This window comes from Panthera onca, chromosome A1, assembly GCF_046562875.1.
Source record: "Panthera onca isolate mPanOnc1 chromosome A1, mPanOnc1 haplotype 2, whole genome shotgun sequence".
Lineage (NCBI taxonomy): Eukaryota > Metazoa > Chordata > Mammalia > Carnivora > Felidae > Panthera > Panthera onca.
In genome coordinates, this window is record NC_138339.1 from 214,203,784 (window position 1) to 214,223,011 (window position 19,228).

The 19,228-nt window shown below is 42.9% G+C and overlaps 3 long non-coding RNA genes across 6 annotated transcripts in view; 2 read left to right on the top strand and 1 right to left on the bottom strand.

The window, feature by feature from the left end:
• LOC132682053 (uncharacterized) overlaps positions 1 to 1,737 on the bottom strand; it is a 32,295-nt gene extending 30,558 nt beyond the window's left edge. Inside the window, exon 1 of the long non-coding RNA XR_009611432.3 lies at positions 1,525 to 1,737. This is a non-coding gene — a long non-coding RNA (uncharacterized LOC132682053). The remainder of the gene's footprint in view (positions 1 to 1,524) is intronic.
• Positions 1,738 to 5,681: 3,944 nt separating this feature from the next.
• On the top strand, positions 5,682 to 18,574 carry LOC144612952 (uncharacterized). The gene is made up of 3 exons (XR_013550181.1): positions 5,682 to 6,100; positions 6,791 to 6,968; positions 18,495 to 18,574. It is a non-coding gene; the product is annotated as an uncharacterized LOC144612952 (long non-coding RNA).
• Positions 18,570 to 19,228, top strand: part of LOC144612953 (uncharacterized) — an 87,414-nt gene continuing 86,755 nt past the window's right edge. For all 4 annotated transcript variants that reach the window (XR_013550184.2, XR_013550183.2, XR_013550185.2 and 1 more), the window contains exon 1: positions 18,570 to 18,644. This is a non-coding gene — a long non-coding RNA (uncharacterized LOC144612953). The remainder of the gene's footprint in view (positions 18,645 to 19,228) is intronic.

The window sequence follows — 19,228 nt, forward strand, 5'->3', positions numbered from 1 at the left end:
ATTTACGTTTGAAATGTTAACTCAGTACTACAGAAACAAAGTCTTTTACTTGGTCCCACAGGGCCATGCCTCACACCCTTGTATTAGGTGTGCACTGTGTGACACACAGTCCTCCAGTTAATCCCCCTAGATAAAGGAAGAAACCGAGGTCACACAACTACTAAGTGGCAGAGCAAGAATTTAAACCCAGGTCTGTCCAACTCCAAAGGCCATGAACAGAAACACGACACTATACGGTCACTTCCAACACCTTACATAGAGATTTATTAACCCGAAGAGACAAACTCCCACAATCCTTAATGATTTCTCTGAGGCTAGATTTACTAATTAAACTTTCCTTCTTCGGCCATATCCCTCTCACATTTGGTTATTTATTCGTTCTTCTTAGTGCCACTTAAAAGAAATGAGATCCAAACTACTATCAGCCCATTTTCCAAATGGAGGAAACTGAGACGCAGAAAGTTAGGTCACTTGCTGGGACTCATCCCCCGGAGCCTGGTCCCGGAAAATTTCGCTTTGACCACTATATACTCCTCCAGAATCTCGGTCTGAGTCTATCAGAAATAGCCGGTGACTCTCAGTATTTTTAAGCAGCTTTTAAGTTCGTGGAGTAGGTGTACCAGATCTCTGTGCGCAAAGGTTAATTAAGCCACTATAAAATGCAGAAGCAGCCAGGCCTTTGTCTCCAAGGTAATAAAATCACAAATGATTCCTGTTCAAAATGAAGCTTATAATAATCTGTTGCCAGTGGGTTGTGTGCGTTTTTCTCATTTTAACAACATGTACTTCTCTCTTCAACAGAAACATTAGGTCACAAAAGCCGATCTCATCTACATCTTTACAATATTGTTTATCGTCTTTTTGCATACCAGAGATAGAACTGGTAATGAACCAGCCAAATTGGATTCCAGGGAGGATTTGTACTGACTTAGAATACTTTCAGAATCCATTCACAATGCCTCTGATTTATCATTATACCCTCGGAAGCCATTTATCTGGGGGCCGGCTTTTCAGGGATAGCACATCAATTGTGTGCCAGTTATTGGGAATTATAACACAGCTGATGAAGTGTGACAACACAGAGTCCGTTGGATTTGCAGTAGATTACAGGAGAGTGTTATAGAAGTCAGCATCTATTAAGCTGAAAATGTTTCTGAGCAGAGAGAGCATGAAAATAAGGAAATTGATTCTATCCCGTCATCTGACCTCTGTCCTGTGGTCTCTGGGTTGAACACAATTCCTTTCATCTCTGCCGCTGCGCTTTTTTTTTTTTTTTTTTTTTTTTTGTACCCGCTTCCACCCACCCTCTCTCCCCCCCAAGTAGGTATCATACAAAACTAGGAACAGGGACGGAAGGTAGGTTGATACTTGTGGCTGTGCCATTTTGGGGGGTAAATTCAGCCATGCCACAGACTCAGTTATGGTCAGAAAAGGGAAGGCAGTATGTGATCTGATGAGGTTTTAGCCAATCTGTAAAATCCAAAACACCTTAGCAACCATGAATCATAGTCTTGTTATACTCACAACTGCATCCACTTGAAGGTAGCCCAGGTCAGACTGCCCCTTCCCACAGTACACATGATATTCTAATGAGGAGCTCATGGGAAGGGCAGTGGTGAAGCGTTTTAACCTTTTTGGAGATATCATCTAAAAGTTAACAATGTACATACTTTGTGATCCAACCATGGCCTTTTCTGATTCTATTCTAAGAGGAAAGAAAAAAATGCCCAAGTAACACACAAGAGTGTTTATGACAGCATAATACTTGGTGGTTAAAATATGGTAGCAGACATTTTGCATTTCCTGCAACAGGAAATGGCTGAAGAAAGCATGGAAATTATATACTATGGAATATTATGCAGGTATTAAAAAGAGTAAGTTAGAGCTATGTACATGAACCTGGAAGGAGGTCCATATAGATCAGTAAGTTACAAAAAGTTGGTTGCAGCCTAATGCACATAAGCACATAATACTAGATGACCAAACTTTACATCACCAGGACTTGGTTTCTCCAGAAAGAGTACCATCATGACGATATCATCTGTGAGTTTGAGGCGGGCTCATCAGCTCATCATAAGGCAGAAGAAGTCTGAATCCTAACTTAGGTTGATTTTAATCTAGCTAGGGAGCTAGACTTAATAATATGTACATGCGCTGCCCATGTTTATATAACCCTGGTAATCCTCACGCAGTAAAAATATCTTTCATCCTCCAGGGAAATCCCTTAAGGTAGGGTTCCAGTGGGGTGTTAGGTAGAGGGGCAAAATGAAAGCAAGCATTTTAGATATGTTTTTCTTCAAAATGCACATCCCTAAGTTTTACCCAAGACCCACAGAATCTGAATTTCCAGAAGGCTGGAGATAGGAGATGGAAAGGAAGGCCAGAACATGTAAAAGTGCCCCAGGTAATCTCACTACTGTTTTCTCCATTTTTAAAATTTTTTTCATTTTGAGAGAGAGAGAAAGGGAAAGTGCAAGCACGCAAGCAGTGGAGTGGCAGAGCCTCAATCTCACAACTGTGAGATCATCTGAGCCAAAATCCAAAATCAGACGTTTAACCGACTAAGCCACCCAGATGCCCCTCCTCCATTTTTTTATGCAATTGCAAATAACTCTCTTCAAGTAAATGCCTTGCTTCAATGATCAAGAGGCAGGTGTGATGATGTTAGTAACAATAGCATTTACAATATGCCAGAGGGGAGGTGTTAATTATTATTATCCCCATTTTACAGATGCAAATAGGCAGAAAGGTTAAGAATCATGCCCATGATTACAGAGCTAGTTTAGTAGTAGAGTCAGGGTTTAAAACCCAGGATGTCTAGCTTCAGAGTTTAAATGAAGAGATGTGAGCCACACTAAGTGAAATAGGGAAGGCTCATGAGCTCAATAAAACCTTTCCAAGTCCAAATTCGTCATTTATCTTGTCCGTTGGATGAAATCTTGAGAGTTATTCTATTTCTCAGAGCTCACCTACTGCCACACTCCTTGTCACTGAACTGCCCTTGCCCTTTGAATTATTCAGCGTATCTGGAAAAATGATTTTGAGAAAATACATTTTTATCATTTTTTTTTCTCTCTTTCCTCCCTCAGTTCCTCCTCTGCCATGGAAACAGGTTCCTTTCATAAGCAGAGAACTGTACTGAATCTTCCATTAGAAGTCAGTGCCAAAATGGGCTGAAATCTCATTATGTCTAGTTCTTCCTTACCATGTTCCTAACAGGTGTCACTTTCCGGACCTGTCTTTAAAATTAGCCTGTGAGTACTGGCTTGCTTCTGAAATCACTTGCTTAGGACAGGAGGAGGTGGTGAAGGAGACAGGCATGTAAGTGTTCTTTTGAAGGCCTGTTCTCAGCCTAAAATGTGGAAATTAAGTCTTTCTTACCTTCAAGAATGATTATGTTGTGAGAAGAAAGATGTCGTAAAAATTAAAGTCAGTTCTGTCACTTTTTAACAGTGTGTATTCCACACCAAGCCACTTAACTTTCTGAGCCTCAGTTTCATCGTTTGTGAAATAGGACCAATAATTGCTGGTCTACTTCAAAAGGTTATTGCGTTGATCCATATAAGAACCCAGATCATCCGGCTTCATGTCCGTTGGTGTCCATCCAGGCATCCATCCCTCCCTCCATCCATCCATCACCCTTTCATTTCTTCATTCATTATCTATTATACCTTCTGATAGTTAGCTAAGTGAAAAGTATATGTTAGGAGGCTAGGGGAAGAAAAGGAGAGATGAATCCCAGATTTGGAAAGAGCACTAAAGGCAGAGACAATGAGGTGATTAAGAACATAGAGTGAGCAAGGACCTACAACAGTCCATAATCCCATATTCTAATATTTTACATGCTATTCCAATTCCTCTGAAAGCAATCATTACATCTCGTACAAAAAGAATTAATTTTCAAAGTTTTCTTAAGACAGAGCCATCTTTATTTTATCCAGGCAGGACTCTTTAGTTGACATCTTCTATCTTACCTTTTCTCTAGGTCCCTCCGTTAAGTACAGTAACAAGTGAGCGTAAGTGGACAAGGCTTGTAAGTCAGGCCTGCTCCTCTGATCCAGCCATAGTAAAAGGTATCCGTGGGGTGCTTTAATCCATGCCTGATATAAAGATAAACCTTAGGTTTACATACACAATGTATATAAAATACAGATTCTATATGACCCAGAAAAATATCTTAAAGGTAATTAATGTTGTATATCTCGTTATGAAGGACATATATTAATAATTTGAATTTATAAAGCCCTTTTCCATGTATTGTTAGATTTGTCTTTGAAGTACCTTGAGAAAGTAAAAATAAGAGAGTAAGAAACACGAGGTGCCTGAGTGCCTCAGTCAATTGAGCCGCGGACTCTTGATTTCAGCTTAGGTCATGATCCCAAGGTCATGGGATTGAGCCCTGCATTGGGCTCCGCACTGAGCACAGAGACTGCTTAAGATTCTCTCTCTCTCCCACTGCCCTTCACCTGCTCTTTTGCACACATGTGCTCTCTAAATAAATAAATAAATAAAATCTAAAAAAAAAAAATAGGAAACATTATTTCACTCTCCCTATTTTATAAGCAAAGTAACACAGAGTGAAAGAAACATGCGGCAGATTACACAGTAAAATCAGAAAATGAGCAAGAACTAGATTGGAGGTTTCTTAGATTCCAGACAGAGCTGATATCTCCATTTCAGGTGGTTACTGACCACAATGAGTGTTCAGATTATGGAGGACTTCTCTTCTGACCATACTGCTGAATAATTCTAGAAAGAACTCATTCTTTTACTAATTTCACAAGCCCTTAACCTAGGAAAGGAGTGGAAAGTGTCTGGAGATAGGGCTGGGGCAGGAGGCCAGAACCTCTGTTGCCCTGAAAGCCATGTCCAAACGTTAGGCCTTTATCCTGAGGGCAATGGGAAATCACAGAAGGGTGATGGGATATCACAGAAAGGTTTTACGCAGGGGGAATGTCCTGACCATTTAGCACCAATCACTGTGGACCTCAGTGGGCCTGCTGCTGGCAGACGCACATCTTGGATCAGGAAGTCCAGTCGGAATTATAGCGATAAAAAGCATGTGAGAGAATGGTGGTGGCAGCTGTAAGAAGCAAAGTGAATCGATCATATCAAAACGTGAGAACCAAGATGTCGTCCTTGCCCCCAATCCCACTGTTCTCGGATTTCTCCTTCTAGAATAACTGCACATGTGTTTCTGGTAGGAAAATCGTCCCTGCTCTTTCTCCTGCCTTCCGTAGCTCCCCGTCCGGCCCAGCCCCTGCAACATTCAGGAATGACAGTGGATTCAGAAGGCCCGGGGATCCCTGGCTCTCTATCACAACCACTGACTGCCCAGACACCCGGATTCCACAGCCCTTGAGCCAGCCAGAGGCCATTCGCACCACTTCGTGACTTTGCCTGCTGTCCTCACTAACGAGATTCTGCTAGTCTCCTCACCCGAGGCCAGGCCCCTCAGCGCAGGCGGTGAACGCCAGGGAAGGTGATAAGGCCCCACAGATGCGCGCTCAGCAAATCCCGGGCGGGGCTGAAACTTGCCGCCAACTTCTGGCCCGCTAGCCCTCTTGCGAGTCCGAGCGCGCCCTGGGGAAGCCCCGCCCCCGGCCGCCTCCGCAGCTCTATTGGCTTACTCTCCTGCCACTCAGCAGAGTGCCCGCCCCTGGGGTCGCGGGGAGGCGGGATCCCGAGTCTCCTCCCCGCGTTGGCGCCTCCTAGCTCGCCTTTCCAGGCGCTTCCCTGGCGGTAGTGTCTCCGACCCCTGTAAACGTTTCAAGGCCTGCAGCCGACTGGCGTAGACGCTTTCTCTTTGGATTCTCACCCTGTGAGATGGACACGGCAGGGAGAATTCAGCTTTACAGGTGGGAGAAGTAAAGGTCACAGAGGTTGAGTGACTCTCCATAGAAGCACGTGCTGGGATTTTAGCAATGGTTCCAGACAGACCCGTGTTTTCTCCTTCCTAACGTTGGCCCAGTCGTTAATCTTAAGTTCAAAACTTATTTCGTCATCTGCGAAATGGGGAAAATGATAGCCACCTTGTGAAACTGGTGTCAAGAACACAGAAAAGAACAGGAGAAGAATCTAGTGCGAGGACTGGCCTGTGGTGGGTTGTTCATGAATAGTATGTGTGGAAGCCTCAAACATTCCCAGATCTTCTGACTTCCAGTCTGGGACTTTTTGTGCTAAAGCAGTTTCAGAGGTCCAGAGAACTCGGAGGGTTCGGGGATATAGTCAAGGGATTCGGTGAGTTGTCACATAGGAGAGACCCCACAGCAAAACACACTACTCTGAGGCGAATACTAAACATTGTTTTTACTACTACTCTTAATTAGATTATACTTTATTTTTTGTCAACTTTTGTCAGGCACCGTTCCCAACCTTGTTTGTTTACTCTTCACAATGACCTGTGAGTTGCCTCCTATTAAAACGCTCACTTTAGAGAGGGGACACTGAGGCACAGAGAGAGGTTAAATAACACATTCATGCTTAAAAAGCTCAAAGTCGTCAGAGCTGAGATTTATACCCAACCAATCTAGCTCATAAAGCCACGCATACTGATATTTGTGTTTTACGCTGTGACAAAATGGGGTTGTGATAAGATCTGTCTTTGATAATACATACTTTTGTCACCATCTACAAGACGCCGCTGACTTTTTTAAAACTCCTAAAGGGCAGGAGGAAGAAAAAACGAAACAGAGAGGCACCTAACTAAGTCCTTGACTGTGGACAGACTATATATGGGCTGATTATGAGAAACTCACATGCAGGCGCTATGTTTGGAATTCCATTTTAGCTGAATGTTCCAGACTGTCACATCCCTCAGTGTCTCCATGGAAGTGCCCACTATGGGAGAATGGCCGAATGACATGATTGGAATGGAATGCAGCAGTCATCTTATCTGACCACACAGATACCTGCCAGGGGAGGAATGCCTCACATCCTCATGATAATTTTGAAGACTTTCTGAGAAGGTGATAATATTATCCAATTACCTCACGATCATAAGGTGTACTGTGTTGACTGCAAACCCTGTGTCCCTCATTCAGCAGGTATCACAGAACAAGGAAAAAGAAAGATTGAGAGGGAGGTGGGACCTGGTAGCTAGGAGGAGACCAAAGACTCAAACTGAAGGTTAAATCCTGTGAGATAGGAGCAGGGATTTGTCTAGAGGACAAATCTTGGATCAGGAAGTCCAGAAGGGAATAATACCTACAGGGGAAAACTACAACTACACGGAAAACTACGAACAGTTCTCCCTGGGAGCCAGGTCAGAGTTCCTGCTAAAGTGACATTGGCCTCGATAGCTGTGGTGGCCTTGAACTACACAATACGCTTCCATACACAGCTTCTGTTTGTCCAGAACACTCCTTTGACTCTTGCCCAATAAGAATCCCTAAGGTCTTGGGCTTCACCCTGCTCTTCTGTCTTCTCTTCCTCCACCTTTCCTGGTAAACCTGGGAAATTTGGAGCGTGAAGAGGGAGTTGAGTGGAGGCTACGTTTTGGCCAATAGTAGATGTTAGATGACGTTTGAACCTGACTGGTAGCAAAAGGAAGATACTTAGAGGGCCCTGTGTTCCCTTCCCCTTCTCCGTCCATATCTTTGTTAGGGGCAAAAATCACCCGTATCTGGGGCTGGGAAAGAGCAGAGAGGTACATAGACAACATCAGACGGGTCGGGCTGGTGCTGGGGGTTGGGTCTCAAGCGCTCTGTCAACATCCTGAGATGATATTCTAAGTGACCAGAGAAAATTCAGTCGCTATTAAAAAGGGAAATCTAGGGCAATCCTGGTAGAGAAGTATTGGTTATGAGATTTTAGCAGTGTAATTACAGCAGAGACCGATGAGGCAAGAGGCTGTGAGCTAATGACACCATCTGCTTGGAAAGTGGAGTAAAGGGTGGCATGAGCAATAAAGTCTTACGAGACTGTGGATTAGACAGGTCAGAGGACAGCTCTGGCCTGTGGCTGCTGGACACATGAGACAGGAGCAAGGCAGTGGAGCTAAAGGCCCAGGGACAGATAACCAAGCAGTGTGGTTCCTATTCCAGAAATGAAGGGGCTTCACCAAACCACCATCCCCCAAGCTCCTCCATCCCCACAACTGGTGATTTTCTTCATGATATAAGTCGCATCTACTGTGTTGCTTAGTATTCATTCCACAAATGTCCATGTACTTTTTCTTGGGCTTTTGTTGTACATCTGCTTGATTTTGGGTACATTTACTTTGTGCTGGGATTTTAGTAATTGGCTATAAAATGCTAACCTTTCATAAGTGATCCTAAAAACATGATTTCTACACAGTATTCTGAGCACTTATGATCTTAGAAAGGGGGACTACAGTCTTCTTCTTACAAGAAGCAGTGGGCTTAGCAGACCCTTCTGAATAGCTTGGAAGGCATAAGCCAGGGAGACCCAGGCCGAGATAAGGAAAACAGTTCTTTCATTTGGAATCCGGAACATTTAAATATAGACACTTTGATGTTCACCTTGACACCATCATTAGCAAGTGGATTTTCTAAGTATTAAGTTGACACATGTGAAGTGCTGATACTCAGTTGTTGTTTTTTTTTTAATGTTTATTTTTGAGAGAGAGAGAGACAGAGAGAGACAGAGACAGAGAGAGAGGATGAGCGGGGGAGGGGCAGAGAAAGAGGGAGACAGAATCCAAAGCAGCTGTCAGCACAGAGCCCAACTCAGGGCTCGAACTCATGAACCACGAGATCGTGACCTGAGCTGAAGTCTGATGCTTAATCGACTGAGCCACCTAGGCACTTCCTCAATCATTTTTGATGCACAACAATGGTAACTTCATGTGGCTAAATCTTCTAGAATCTCAAATATACTAGGGGATACTTAGCTTACCTGACTGAAGGAAAAAGACTGAGGAACTTCGGAGATCTAGTTCTCTGTAGAGTGAGTATTCCTAATTGTAAACAATCCATTAAAAATAGTCTTGCAGGATATCTAATTAAAAACACTAGTTTTATTCATTTACTCATTCACTGTAACAGTAACAAAAATCATTGAGCATCTCCTATGTCTCAGTCACTGTGCTGGAGATAGAATAAAATGATGGTCCCTGTCCTGAAGACCACACCGAATAGGAGTAAAGGAGTAAGGATGACACTGTGGACAGTGTTACGGGAAGGAGGCCTGGGAGAACAGGAGAACAGCACAGAGAAGGAGCCATGAGGGTAGGATTCTGGGGAAAGAGAGGAGGGGATGAAGGAGGGAACGAGGGTGTGCTCTTATTAAAAGGTTTTGATGTAGGAGAGAAGAATTATAATTAACCAAATGGTCCAGGCAGGGAAGAGCATTCTACACAGAAAAGGGCAGAGACGACCACATGATTTAAAGAAACAGTTTGTGCTTAGAGTGAACATGAATGTATTAAATCTACAGAAAGACATTTCTTAAAGGGCTTTAAGTCAGGTGCCTTGTTGTATTCATGTTCGTAGACCCTGTGTTGAGTCTAGGACAGTGCCTAGCACATAGTAGGTGCTCAGTAGATGTTGAATTAAACTGATATGGAAGAATAAGCCTGAAGTTGAAATTTACTACATATTTAAAGGAAATTCTCTTCTCCCCTATTCCCCTTAGTCCATATTGATGAAGTTTCCATGTGTTCCTTGAAATCTTCTGTAAGAAAACATGCACTTCAGCTTATCTCTGAAAAGAGATGTAGTTATGTAACCTTTTAATGTGTGCATCTAAGTAGATATCAGAAGTATGTCTTGCCTTAGGGGCTTTTTCAGTTCCTTATTTGGAATATTTATTGTATACTCTCTATAGGCAAGGCAATATGCCAGGCCCGGGAACATACTGGTGAATAGGACAAATATAGCCCATGCATTCAAGGAGTTTAATATTTTGTAGATAAGACAGTTATTAAATAATTAAACAAACATTTTGTAATTATAATTTGCGTTAATAAAATGGAAAACAACACACAGATGCCATGGGAATTTATAACAGAGGGCATAGCCTAGTCTGATAGCAATTAGAAAGGTGCTCAATCAGAGTTTCTTTAAGGAATACATTTAAACTGGAATTAAATGGAGAGGAAGTAAGAGTGTTCTAAGCAGAGGGAACAGCATATGTGAAGACCATGAAGAAAGGGAAGCTGGCCTTCTAAAAGAAGTGATTATGTGACTGCAACTGTATGCTGATGAAAACATCTCGTATGATCCTTGTAAAGTAAAATAGATTTATCTGTCATTTTAATCCAGAAAAACCTAGCACATGAGAAGGAAACCCATTTTGTTCATTTATTCCAGCACATATTAAATAATTGCTATGTGCCTGACACTTTGCTGGCCACTGGAAATTAAGGAGAGAAAAACCTCATGAACCTCTAGAAGTTTGTGGCCTTATGGGGAAACAGGTGAACCAACACACCATTATAATACAGTGTGGTTGTTTCTGTGCTTTAGGTAAAATACCCAGTGCACAGGAGCGATACGATCTTGTTTGCCTGAGAGAGTCAGGGATGGCTCTCAGATGAAGTATCTGAGATCTGAAGGATGAGGCCATTCCAGAGAGTAAAAGCAGCATATGAGGAAAGGGCATGATGTAGCTGGGTAAGAACAGTGAGTCATTGGGAATGACAAGGGAATGGGAAAGGAGTGAAGTTAGAAGACTGGGCAGAAATTAGATCTTGAAGGATCTCAGAAAGAAGTTTTTCTTTTATTCTGTTGCCAATGAGGAGACTACACAGGAGAATACGAAAGAGAGAAGAATCTAGACAAACTCAGGAAACTGAGTGATAAGAGGCATTCAGAGAGACTATGACCGCTCCTTACTTATTTTTCAGACTTCAGCACATGATCACCAAAAGAGCTGACATGTGCATTAAGACCTTGAGGTTTTTGATCACCAGATCACTGGTATTCTTAGGACTTCATATTCTTACAGCCAAAGAAAAGTCTTTGCAAAGACAAAAAAAAAAAAGTCTCAAGAAAAATAAATTATTTATCAAGTCCCAGCCTCTCCCAAACACCTCCTTCTTTTTGACTCCCCCCAGTTGTATAGCTGAGGCAATATTAGTTGCCATGCATTATGTCATTACCATCGATAGCCAAATAACTACATAACCACCAGAGGGCAAATGAAAATGGCCATAAAGACACAGAGTAGTAATAATTTTTGCATTAGCACCAGCCACACTAATATCAACATAGAACGATTACCATCCCTAACCTCATAGTTATGCTATAACCTCCACAAGTCTTGCAGGAGTAGATTGATGAATGGCATGGGAGGAATAAGCAACAATGGGGCAGTCGTGCAGTGAGACCCCTGCATCCTATGTCTGTGGGCCATCAGCCACAACGCTGGTGGAAAGCCAGTGGGAGAAGTTGGTTTTGATTACCACTGATCTAGCCAGTCCCCAGGCAGAAACCATAATTCAGCTTCCCTTTCTTTGGGCCTCCAGGAAGTGAGCATTTGAGTGGGAGCAAAGCTACAGCAGTAATAACACAGCAGGCAGCGTCCTTTGCATTTATATCTTGTTATTCTTCCCATCACTAGGCAACCATTCTTTGTGCTTAAAACTACACATCTTTCTACAGTCTAACACCTTATTCTTTGAAGTAACCATTCTGGTGTGCAGTGTTCTTAGGGGTTATCTATTCTATGTATTTGTTAGGTTAACACAATAAAAAAACCAAGCCGTTTTGAATCTCCAGCCTGATTTAGTAGCTCTTCTGTGTTCTCCTAGCATCATATTAGAGCATGGATCATAAACTTCATTTACAATCGCATATTTGTTTGTCCATTTCTCCCTCCAGAATGAGTTCCTGGAGGGCAAGTACTATATCCTGTCTATGCTTGTAGCCACATCCAGCATCTAGCACAGTACCTCGCTACTTGAACAATCCTCCATAACCGCTGGCTGGCTGGCTGGCTGGCTGGCTGGAGATGAATGAATGTTTTCCCTGAAATTCAAGTTTGGTGGTCAAAAGTATCATTATTTGGTTTAAAGAGCAAGCCAGGCTAATTGGATAGACTTGGCCAGAAAGAATTAGGCAAAATGTAAGATAAAGAGATCTTGGCCTCTCTGGTTGGGGAGGTCTGACGTGGATGAGCCAGGTACCAGCTGCAGAGGCAAAGCCATTTTACTCTTCTGGCTAGGAATATCAAGTGACTTACCCAAGGATCTGAATAGCAAAATCACAATGAGCAGAATGGCTCATTATTGCTTAGGCCAGGAAGAAGAGCTCTCTCCAAGTAACTATTTGTGTCTTAAGTTGGATACCCTAGAAGCAGAGCTTGAGACAAGGAGTCTTGTCTAAGTGATTTATTGAGGACATGCTCTCAGAAGAAAGGGAGTGAGCAGAAAAGGGCAGAGGAAATGCCAGGATGTGACCCCAGCTGCAATTTGATTACCGTGAGCTTTAGGATTGGTACCATCTTAAGACAAGGAAGATAACTCTTTGTTTCTCCTATACGCCAGTCTCTGGCTGTGAATTGTTGTTGGGAGGAGGGAACCATAACTGCCTGGTGAATACAACTTTTGTTTTAATGGAGAGCAATTCTCTGGGGAAGGGGGCAGCTGTGAGCTGTTAGTACTCAATTCCCAGAGCTGGGGGATGGGTACAGTGGCTAGTAAAAGTAGTCTAGGTATGGCACCAACAGCAGCTACTAGAATTGGGTAGTGTGAAATGATGTGGATTATAATAACCACTACCATTTATTGAGCACCTATTATATGTCAAGTGCTGTGCTAAATGCTACATCTATATCGGTCTATCTATCTACCCATATAGTCCTTAGAATACAGCTATTAAATAGGTGATATACTACCATTTCCATTGGACTGATGAGGAAACCCAGAAAATACCATATTTCATGCTTAAAAGATTTCCTTTTTGCATCTACATTCCTATGGATAGAATCAGGATATTGCATATCCACCTAGCCTAAATTCCATGCATTCATTCAATTCATGAATTCCACCAGTGCTTTCGAGCACCTATTACATACCACAACCGGGCTAGGCCCTAAAGAGTTATCAGTGAACTGATAGTCTTGGATCCTATCCTCAAAGGGTGGAACTAAGCCTCAGGCTCAGTTCTAATACCCATTGTGACCCATTTAAAAATATTGTTTGGACACCTGTTGTGTACCTTATGCTCCATCAGGCCTTGATCAACAAAGAATCTAGACCCCAGGCCTCTGTAGCAATCCCTTTGAATTCCTCACATAAAACATACTTCTGGGTTGGGAAAATCAGTTTTCAAGATTTTGTGCAAACCAAGCACCACAGGCCCTTTCCCTGTGTGTGGAAGGATTGAACTTGGTGGTCTCCAAATCCCCTTCCAGCTCTCACAGCCTAGGATACCTTCTGATCATCCACTCTGCTCATGTCCACATCCTTTGTGGGGGACTGTTGTGGTCAGAGTCATGTGTCTACTTGGCCAGGCTGTAGTCAGGTACTGAACACTAATCTAGGGGTTGCTGTGGAAGTATTTTGTAGATGTGATTAACATCTACCTAAATTGATTTTAAGTAATGATTATCTTTGATAATCTGGGCTTTATGTAATCAGTTGAAAGGCCTTTAGAGCAAAACTAAGGTTTCCCTGAGGAAAAAAAGAATTCCATCTGTGGACTGCAGCATCAGCCCCTACCTGAGAGTTTCCAGTTTGCTGCTGACCTGCCTTACAGATTTCAGACTTGCCAGTTACCCTTAGAATCCCATAAGCCAATTGCTTGAAATAAATCATTTTTCTCTTTGTCTCTGTCTCGCTCCATATATACATATGTATGTATACATATACATACATATATGTAAATGTATGTGTATATATACATATATATATATACAAAATCTCTCTGTCTTTCTGTACGTATGCATGTGTGTGTATATATATATATATATATAATATACATATATGTGTACTATAAATATACTATATATACCATATATATATATATATATATATATATATATATATATATATATATATAATCTACTAGTTCTGTTTCTCTTGAGAACTCTGAGTGACACAGGGATGCACCGTGTCCTTTTTTTCTTATAATATTGTCTGATATGGATCAGTCTCGTATCTTGTGGTATGGATATTTAAGGCCCCCATCTGGGTTACTAGGAGGCAGACAAAGCACGTGCTTTAATCAATAACACAGGGGCACAAAAACATGAAAAAAGTTCAGCTTCTATTCAACTAACTTGTCCAGAATTTTGCAATCAGAAAATCATGCATGCAGTTCTGTGTTTTACACTTTGCTGGGATCTTTAAATTTTTGATCTGTATATGGGTGGGAGGGACTGTATCTTCTCATGTTAGGACCTATAAAGGTTTCATCCAGCTCTGTGTGTCCTCAAGTAAAATGTAAGCCCTATGAGGTCAGAGGCCAAGTCTTGTTTTTGTGTGTGTGTGACCCTACGGTATCTATACGGTGCTTAATAGACACTCACATACACAGGACATGCTGCATCAGTGTAGTTTCATTTTATTTTATTCTCCAGAGTATGTTACCTTTGGGAAACAGAAAACTGGCTCAGGTAAATGTAGGTTTGTTTGTTTTTAGGCAAATCAGCATACCATCTCCAGGGAGAAGTTCTCCTCAGTTGGAGATTTATATCTGAAAAGCATTTGAGAGACTAGCCCTTCTCTTGTTTCTCTGGCCATTGACAGGGAGCAGGTTACTGATATGCATCAGGCTTTGCAAGCATTTAACGAAAGATTATTTTTCACAGCAGCACATGGGCTGTTCTAAGATAGGGACAAGCATTGCTGGCAGTGGGAGGAATTACAAGGAGCTTTTGCTGAGACTCAGTCTAGGCTCTTTCTTGAACACAACCTGGAGTAGTAGTGTGATACGTAAACAGCGGGTGTCCAATAAATCCATGATCATAGGTGGACTGATTATTAACCCCTGGATTATTAACACCCTTGGTGGAGAAATTAGGGAAAGGTCGAGGTCCAGGGCAGAGCTTTCTTCGAGGCCTCCTGGAGAGCACTTCTATTTATCCCCTTTCACAGAAGTTGTTTGGAAACGACATGACAGTTATCCCAGGCAGGTGTTTGTGTGTATGGAGTCTGAGGATACTGAGTGATCAGAGGTCCTCCAAGCAAGTGAGCACGACTTTGCAGAGGGACAGATGTTCACCATCAGCTCAAGGTGGATGAGGTCAGCACCAGGTAGGGGCTGCCTATTGCTATGAACACCTGACCTGAGCCTTCCTCATGGTCTGAACCTTCCTTTGGCTATTGAACACAACACATAATATTGATGTGACCCAATATTTAATATTGGGTAAACAGCAGACGTCCAATAAATCAGTGTTCATAGGCCAGCTGAGACGTGATCCCTGGATTATTACACCCTTGAAAGAGAAACTAAGGAGAGATCCATGTCCTTATACCAATAACTTCAGCTTCACGTGAGAAGTTGTCAACTCAAAAAGACAAAGCATATTTATGGAGATCATAAGGGAGGGACTTCAAGTTGAGTCTAACCTATGATATGAAACATCCATTAACCTGAGTGTGCACCCTGGGGTCTCCCATCCCTGGCCAAGGACAAAAAATAGTGTGCACCCTGAAATTGTGAAAATAGAGGCTAGATCTCGAGGCCCAAGAAGAATGTAGGGGCAGGTTTCCAGAATAAGCAGTTCCAGAGGATCAATAAGAAAATATCTCTGTGGAGGCGCCTGGATGGCTCAATCTGCTGGGCGTCCGACTTCAGCTCAGGTCATGATATTGCAGTTCACAAGTTTGAGCCCTGTGTTGGGCTCCGTGCTGACAGCTCAGAGCCTGGAGCCTGCTTCGGATTCTGTGTCTCCCTCTCTGTCTGTCCCTCCCCCACTTGTGCGCTCTCTCTCTCTCTCTCTCTCTCTCTCTCAGAAATAAACATTAAAAAAAATTTTTTTAATTAAAAAAAAAAAAGAAAGAAAACATCTCTGTGTAACAGTGCCCCCAAAGCACTGAAAAGACAAAGAAAGAAACAGGAAGGTCGAATAGCCTCCACCCCATAGGTCTCTGGAAGTTCCTTCTGCTGCACAAATTCTGTCACTTTCCTACTTGTCTCTGCTTCCTGCCTTCCCCCTTTCAATGGATTCCCCTCCACACTGGCAAGAGTGAATCTCTTAATGCCCTCTCCCCACTTAGCGCCTTTGAAGTAAAAGCCCACATCCATCACAGGATACTCAGAAACTTCCAGAACTAGCCCCAACCTCTTTCCAGCCACATTCCCTCTGTGCCTCCCTTCACATTCTCTGTGGTCACAATGGTTTCACATTCTTTTAATGACTCCTTATTCTTTCAGCTTCTAGGCCTGAAATGCCCTCAGCAAAGTTATCAGAAGCTCACCAACCCTTCTAGGCCCAGTTCAAATGGGGTTTCCACCTCCTTGGGCTGAGTCCATCTGTCTTTCCTCGGTGCTTTCCTAATATTCCTCCTTTCTGTGTGCTGTTGTACTCTAATTGTACAGTACATTCATACTTCAATTCTCACCAGCGTGTGAGCTTCTCAAAGCCAAGGGCAGTGTTTTATTCTTTTTGAAAACTCTCTTTGCCTCATTTGGTCCTTGTCACTTAATAGATCCTCAATAAATAGAGTTGGACAAATGAACCAAGTAATCAGTCCAGCAGCTTAGATCTCCAAGCCCGACCTTCTGACCTTCAGCTCACACTCAGGTATTTTTCTCAAGCATTTTCCATTTGACTGTTGCTCTGAAAATCCATACTCATTGCTGTGTCTGACTTGCACCGCTCCCTCATATTTCCATATATTTTGTATATTCATGGTGCCTCAATGCGTAATTTGTACTCCTATTGCAGGAAATGATACAGTCTTCTCAAAGACTATATTGCATCCAGCATTAAGCAGTGAATACTACTTAAGTCAATGATTTGTGATATTTTTCTGTCATTCAATTCTGTGCTCTGAAGAAAAGAGATAATGGCAGACAGGATCAAAGTCTGGTTCAGAATTCCAGGAATATCCACTATTAGAGGGATGGGGACTTGGATACCCTCACTGCCTTCCTGCACTTATTCTGTATTTGAGAGTTGCCCTCAAATACACACGGACCCCGCTTTGATTCCTTGTTCAGGGAAAGGCTGATTAGTGACCTCCCAGAAGTCAGGTGCAGCCCTTGGGCCAAGACAGAGGCAAGAAATATGCTGTGACACCCCCTCCCGGCCTCCAAAGACCTTGCTTAGTAGGGGTGGGGTGTGGGTGCTCTGCTCTTCAGAGGAGAATCATGTTTGTAACCAAGGCGTAATTCAGCTTGAATCAACACCCAGAACAAGCAATAACAAACGAGAGCTTTTTGTCATTGCTGTAGCTCCATGAACAAGATTATCTAAGCAATTAGAAGATAATTATTGTCTACATTCAGAAGGACAGAAGTGGCAGAATGAGAGCAGCAGAAGCAGTGACATGGTGGATAATTTATTAGTTGTTGAGTGGCTGTTTTTCTCTCTCCAGGCCTTTGTGAGAGAAACATCCAAATGCCACAAGTACATCCCCGGGGAGCCGCAGGGTGGCAGGAGCCCAGGGTGTGGGAACATAACTGCCTTTTATCTGCTCTGATTTGGGCTTTATCAAATCTTTTGGCTCCCAAGGCATTCTGCGGCAGCAATGTTCATGATGTCCTGGGACTGGGCCCATTCTGCCAGCTGCAGAGCACACGAGAGCCCAAGTGTCTGCAGAGGCTTCTAGCTCTTCCTCCTCCTGGGCCTCAGAGTCTGTGCTGGCCGCACTTCGGATAAGCTCTGACCAGGCTCCTTTCTAAGTTCTTCTGAGACTCCAGCCTCGTCTCCTTTCATTCCAGATTGATTTCTTCTGGGCTCTGTGCCTGTGGGAGACTGTAAGGCTAATGATAAACAAATACAGGGGTAACGATGGGTTTTGCCCCCTTAGGAGAGAGTGGTGGGGCGTAAAGACTTTTGTAGGACTCTAGACATCTACCTGTCCATCTGTCTGTTCATCTGTCCATCCTCACCTAAATCTATACATCCATATATGCATCTATACACACATACATTCGTTCAGTAAAGCTCTGTTGTGCTCATTCTGCTCAGAGACCAGGGAGATTTTGCACTGAGGTTGCTCATAGCAGAGAGGAACACAGACAAGAAACCACATAAGCATCACAGATCATTCTCTCCCATCAGCTTGGAGGCTCTAAGGAGACATGGAGATACCCACACACTCTGCAAAGACCAAGCAATAGTTTATACATAAAGTTTCACTGTTGCCAGTGTTTGGTCATATAAAGGACACTCTGAGCCCTGTGGTGACCATCCAGAGCTCTCTATCTTGTCTGTGTTTTCTCACACCAAGGCCCCTACTTTCCCTATATCCCCACGTTCCTACACACACCCAGACACACACACACACACACACACACACACACACACACACACACACCCTTTCCATTTGCACCAGCCATACCCAGGCATTGCAGCTCTCTGACACAATGAGTTGTTTCATACCTTTGTTGTCCTTCTGTTCTGTCTTCCAGGGCCTGGTGAGACCAACACAGCTCCTGGACAGGGTCCACCACCTCCATCACTGTGCCTTGTCCCTGTCTTCCTCGCACTATGTGCATGGAGAGCTCACTTATCTTTGCATCTGTGGGACCCAGAACAAAAGCCATGAAGTATTTTGAAACGTAAGTAATGTTAAATATTCAAGTATCTTTATTGTTCATTATATTTCTCTCCTATTCATTTGTTCACTAATACAATGTCAGATGCTTATTGAACACCTACTGTGTGTCAGGCTATATGCTCAATCCAATTTTCACGGTCTCTTCCCTTAAAACTGTCCTAAACCAGCATCTTAAAGGGTTGTGTTAATAGTGTGTGTTCAGGTTTTGGGGTGAGTAGGAGAAAAAAATTACCGGCTTATATTTACACAAGTGATTTATGCTTTTTACAAAGCATTTTAGAATCCTTTGATCAAGATCATGCATGGTCAGGTAAGTAGGGTTTTGCTTATTCCAACTCGGTGACACTGGGAGGCAACATGGTTCTAAAATCTGAGCTATGTGTCCTCTCTGGAGCGAGTATATGTGCTCACCAGCTCCGGATGCCACTTTGAAACAGGGGTGGGTAACAGATGGCATTTGTGCCACTCAAAGCATTGCAGGTGGCACTCGGCCACTTTGCCACATTACTATCACTTTGTACTCTTTTTCTCCCTTTCCCTTCTTTCCCTCTCCTATTTGCTGTCTTTCCTTTCCCTTCCCCTTTC